This window comes from Papilio xuthus, unplaced genomic scaffold, assembly GCF_000836235.2.
Source record: "Papilio xuthus unplaced genomic scaffold, Pxut_1.1 DF824655.1, whole genome shotgun sequence".
Lineage (NCBI taxonomy): Eukaryota > Metazoa > Arthropoda > Insecta > Lepidoptera > Papilionidae > Papilio > Papilio xuthus.
This window is the reverse complement of record NW_013533994.1, coordinates 4,298,522-4,304,443: the sequence shown is the minus strand read 5'-3', so window position 1 is coordinate 4,304,443 and position 5,922 is coordinate 4,298,522. Positions and strand designations below refer to the sequence as shown.

Below are 5,922 nucleotides of genomic sequence, written 5' to 3'. Positions count from 1 at the left end.
AGAAAGAAAATATTTTCCCTTCCTATGTATCCTCTCATCCGGAAAGTGTACTTCCACTTCCTATCCTTTCCTTATAAGAAAAAGGGTGGGAAGGGAAAGAGGACTAAATGAGGCCTCCAGGACGCAAACTTCTACTATTGTAATTTCATAGAGAAGTAAAAGCATATGCGTCAATTTTAGTAGTAACTTACTGACCACCAAAAAACTTGCAGAAGTTGCTCTTCGAACTATTTCTTTTACTTTTTTCCTACAAGAATGTTTAGGTGGAAAATCATAACGATAACACTAACATCTGTTAACCAGATGAAACCGGTTGGCTGGCTTCCCAAAACATTGGTATTTATATTCAATTTTATAATTACTTCAGCTATTTTCAGATCAACATCTGTCTGTGGGAAGTTGTACGTAGATTTATTTATAAGTAACAACAGTACTTAACATTTTTGACTTATTAAAAATACAACTGATAAAAATGGATTTAGATTATAAGTAAAAATCCACTAAAAAAACATGCCCACTTCATAACTGAAATATAAATATTCACATCAAAGAGCACTGATTTTTTTTCCCGAGTAGTACATAATTACTTTCTATAAAATAAATAATCTATTTACTCTTAAATTCTCCGGTTACCGGAATCTCTTTAACAATCAATAACATGGAAACCATTTTTCAACAAACAACTCCCGGATTTGCTCTCTAAAAATAAAAATCTAAATAACCTCTGGAAGTAGACTCCTACGAATTTGTTACAAAATTTCAATTGATTCATCAGACAAGAAGACGAAATTTTAGGAATTTATATTATCTAGATTTTTTATTAATAAAATGTTTATGTAATGAAGGTGAGAGGGACACCTAAAAGAACAATCATGCGCCAAAAAAGACTAAATCAGGGATTACGATTTGAACTGTGTCGTCTTGTCTATTGAGACATAACATTTGTTTTCTTTGGAAGTATTTTCACACGTGTTCATTGAATGTACTCGTAATATGTGCAAATAAAACGTAAATTCAATTCACAGCTGTAAAAAATCTAGAATTGACTGCATAATGGTGAATCATTGGGACCGGTTTGCGGCGACTGCATATGGCCGTTAACAAATGCATATTTACTCTGACTCTACAGACTATTTCATTGTTAATAACACACATAGTACTCGTAATTGTATTTCTAAGTTTTACTTTGATTTAGTTATATAAACATTTGTTTAATTTACTAATTCTGTTTGAACTTAAAGATTTTCACCTTTGTTTAAACGGCGACCTCCATTTGTAAAAAGACTTAATTAAGTATTCATTTATTCAATCTTTATTGCATTAGCCTTAGAGATGAGGAAAAACCTGACAGCTTCCTCTACACTCCAATCGAACTAAACGGGAAATCATACAGGTGAAATTTTAATTAGGGTTTACAGGGAATTATTCAGCCTCAAATTAATTGTGCACAATAACAGATCGAAAATCTATCGTCCCAAACTAAATGGTTATCGATGAATCAAAAATTGTTCCTGAACCCAATTCTCGTTGAGTTCGTTCCACGTTCAAACAACCGATTGCCAACTATTTCAAATTTGGAACGCCAGACGTAAGACCAGCAGGGCGTGGTCCTTCGCACGGACGGAGGCGAGGCGCTGTTACAACTCCAACAGCCAGCTCGCCTTGACCTCCGTTACTCGTAACGCGCCCCTCGGTGTCGTGCAACATGCTAGAAGCGCCAGGGGGCGGGGTGTGCCAAGCTGAACTGGTTGTGGATTTTAGCACGTCGAGTTCTATTTATAAAGCGAGTCGCACGACGACCACGCGCAGCCCGCGTGGCTTTGTTTTGCTCAGATACAGGCGGCCATATTGGATAACATACTATTCACACATTTACGACGTGAACATTTTTATTGTTTTGTGCCATTATCACTGTAAGTAGGATTGCTTGACGGATTTGTAACTCTCAACAACTGATAACACGTAACATCATAATATTATTACAATGTATTTGTAGTTAAGGAATAGAAGAAGTTTACACGGCAATATCTTAATCATAGTTTTAGCGTCATTATTATTTTTGTTGTAATCATAGATTATATAGCAAAGTATTAAAGCTTTAGGTGAATACATTTATAGATAAAATTATAATTATTAGTTTAAGAAAAATAAAAAATAACATAAGTATTAAAAACTTTCAATCCGTGTATACGACTATAAAGGAATTGCGTATAGGTAGTGTTACTATGACGAATTATTTTTATCAATTTTTAAATGTAAACACTCACATTAATTACTGTAAATATCTTGTTAATTAAACTGTTTAATGTTGTTTACAACGAAACTAAAAATAAATTGTTCATGCATTGTTATCAATGTCTGGTTGTTATATTAGCCCTTTTATTTATATATTGCTGAAAGTAGCAGTCACAACTCTGTCTAAAACTGCCTTTACTAAACTTTTTATTATTTTTATTTCAAAGCGTCACAAAAAGCGTTATATTTAACATTTTAAGACGTAAATATATCGATTCATAAATTATAGTAAATATTTTATCATAATCCTAATTTCATATTATAATCTATTGAATTTCTTTTTATTTTAATAATTATATTTTTAGTATATGTAAAGTCCAGAATAATAATAATAGCTAAAAGTCCGTTTTCGTATCGTTGGTAGGTTCTTATTAGATTAAAAATCTTTGTAAAATGTAATATTTCACATAAAATTGTAATAAAAAATATTCATTATAATCAAAATATGTAATGCCCCCTAGGTAGGTCTTGAGTCGACGACGTTCCGTCGCCGACTGACGGCTGGTGCAATGCAGAGCCCCAACGTTGACTCGTCTGCTGATAACAACGCCAATACTAAAAGACCTATCGCTGATAGCAGTTTCCTAAGAAATGTAATTAAATTGATATGTCTTGTTAAACTGGCCGTATGATTAGCATGATGGGTGCTTACGCAAATGCCTCCTGGCACGGCAGATTGGCGAATGTCAATAAGAGATAAGTTGTCTGCGACAGCGGGGTCGCGGCACTGTTTGTTTTTAAATTAATTCTACTCGATTTAATTTGACATTTTTTTTTGTTATACCATAGGAAAATTCCATGCAAAAATTAAATGTAAATATGTACCGCTAGCTGTCGCCCACGACTCCGTCCGCGGTACATTAAAAACTAAATGAGTAGCCTATGTGTTCTTCCAAACTATGGTCTTCACCTATGACATATATCAGCGAGATCTATGCAGACTTTCTGTAGATACCTTCTAACAAACATCCATACAGCCAAACATCCTTTAAATTTTTACGAAATATTAAAATTTCAGAATTAGAACTGGCCGCAAGTAACATAGTTACATAGTAATCAAATATGTTTATTTAATCTATGACTGGGTGGCATGATATTACGCAACCATTCCGTGTGTAAAATCCGCACAACTCGAGTAAACAAACTCTACTAAACTTTAATAAGCACTTTAGATTATGCAGTAGGTGAAGTGTACAAGAACTTGATTACTTAGTTGCAACTGTACTTGCGTAAGTGATAATTCTTTAGCTAATAAGTTACAAGTTACTTAGACATACTTTATCATCGAAAAAGTAAGTAACAGTCAAAGGACTTTATGCTAAGCCCTACATTCAAATATGGGCTCTAATATAGGGCATTTGAATTCACAATGTCTTGTTGTAATTCTTACTAAATTACTGATATAAATGCGAATATTTAGAAGGATAGATGGATGGATGTTTGTTTGAAGATATCTCCAGAACAGCTGAAGATCATCTCTATGAAATTTGGCATACATATATAACATAGTCTGGAAAAACACGTAGGCTTACTAAGTTCTTTTAAATCCGAGCAGACGGAGTCGAGGGTGAAAGCTAGTTAGTGGTTTAATCTACCTTACTAGGTCCTTATATAGTTCTTAAATATAGAGCCAACATCGTAGGTAACTGGTACAAATTAATCAAACTGAGGTTAAAGGATCATAGAAGTTTAATAACTCGTTTCTTTAATCCAATGGGCCTCTACAATCTTAACAGTCATATCGTCGTGACCTACTAATTTAATCGTTAAAGTTCTAGAAAATTCCAGAACTTTCTTTAAAAATAAAATGCATAAAATAGAGAGCCAGATATCTCGTAACGTACACAGGAACCATGTGGCCTGACCTTTTATATACGTAACCAATTAATTTTTAACTGTTGCAAAAATAAATGCCATAATAAATATTGTGGTGATAACCTCGCACTGGACACGAGTATCGCTTTACAATATTAAAATAAATAAACTCAAATTTATAACCACGTGAATCAAATAATTATATATTTTTCTATATCCGCTGTGGGATAAAATCAATTTCCATTAATAAAACGAAAGCTTTCTTTAGTAATTAATTTGAAAGAGATCTTATTTTTTAACTTCTATAAGCTTGACTTTGCTTTTTGTTTTAGAATCTATTAGGTAATTTCAAAATCTATCTCAACGGCCCATTAGCTCAGTTGGTTAGAGCGTCGTGCTAATAACGCGAAGGTCGCGGGTTCGATCCCCTCATGGGCCACACAACTTTTTGTAGTAGTTTTCTTTTACTCTTTTTAATTTGCCACACTTTTCGATAAGAATAGTTTAAAAGAATTGTAATATTTATTTATTGTTTATTTTATTTTGAACCTACGTTCGACCGCGACTTCGCCAGCGCTGAATTAAAAAAGTATTCTATAATATTCTTACGTGCATCAGCTCAATTCCTCTCAAAATCGATCTAGATGATCCGGTGAGGAGCTAACGCGACCTTAAGCTTAATTTTTTTTCATCTTACATATAAGACAGACACTCCAATTTTGTTATAAGTATAGATAAACTAATGATGCCATTAACATAAAGAAAAGTATTTTTTATAACAGAAGGAGGCAAACGAGCAGCGGGAACACCGAGGTGTTCAACGACGCCCATGGACATGAGCAATACCTGAAGAACCGCAGATGCGTTACCGGCCTTTGAGATAATGATAAGCTTGCTTCTTGAAGGACCCTAAGTCGTAGCGGTTTGGAAATACAATTTAATTTACAATTAATTGGTAAATTACAATTTAAATTGTTTATTAATTTACCATTAATGCTTAATTAATAAGAGACGGAGTGTGTAAATTAATTGCGTCTCATTTTACATTTTTAATTGTTTACATATAAATACATAAAACATTCTTAAACTCTTGACCTTAATTATTCTTATATCTTAACGACTGTTATCATGTGTACTTTATCGTATATTCCAAACAGGTATTGGATATTAAATTTTTTTTAAATTTAAACGGATTAAAAATGAGTCGTAGTTATAATATTATAGATTAAAAATTTCGTATAATGAAAACAGAGTAACAATGCACTGCACCTAATCTTACTATTATTATAAATGCGATTGATGTTTTAGAAAGGTAACTCCAGAACGGCTGTATGGATCACGCTGTAATTTGGCATAGATGTAGAACGAAATCTGGAAGAACACATAGTGTATAATGTTTTTTCTATTCCGCGCGGACGGAGCAGCGGGCGACAGCTAGTGACATCAGAAATTCCTCATTAGTTCAACATTTCATACTTAAGTGGGTTGTCTCAAACCAGTTTTTGTTAATCTAATTAATGGCAGATATATCGAGGGTTAAAATATACGTACGTATAAGTATATGTCCCCACCGAAAGTGTCGGAGCCCACACTAAGTTAGGGGTGAATAGGCCCCCCCTCAACAGCCCTAGGGCGTTGGATACGGGGCGATCCGGCGCCTAAGGCTGTTGGTAGATCCTCCCCTGTAGTGGGGACTGCTTCGGCAGATGACGCAGACAATATCGCGGACGAATGCGCAAGCGTGCCCGTTGCCACGGCATGATTCATAGGAGGAACAGAGGGGTTTAGTGGGTATGCATCCCACCCGAAAGA

At 34.3% G+C, this 5,922-nt stretch overlaps 1 non-coding gene across 1 annotated transcript; it reads left to right on the top strand.

The window, feature by feature from the left end:
- Window positions 1–4,475: 4,475 nt before the first annotated feature.
- Window positions 4,476–4,549, top strand: TRNAI-AAU (transfer RNA isoleucine (anticodon AAU)). The gene has a single exon. It is a non-coding gene; the product is annotated as a tRNA-Ile (tRNA).
- The last annotated feature ends 1,373 nt before the right edge of the window (window positions 4,550–5,922 follow it).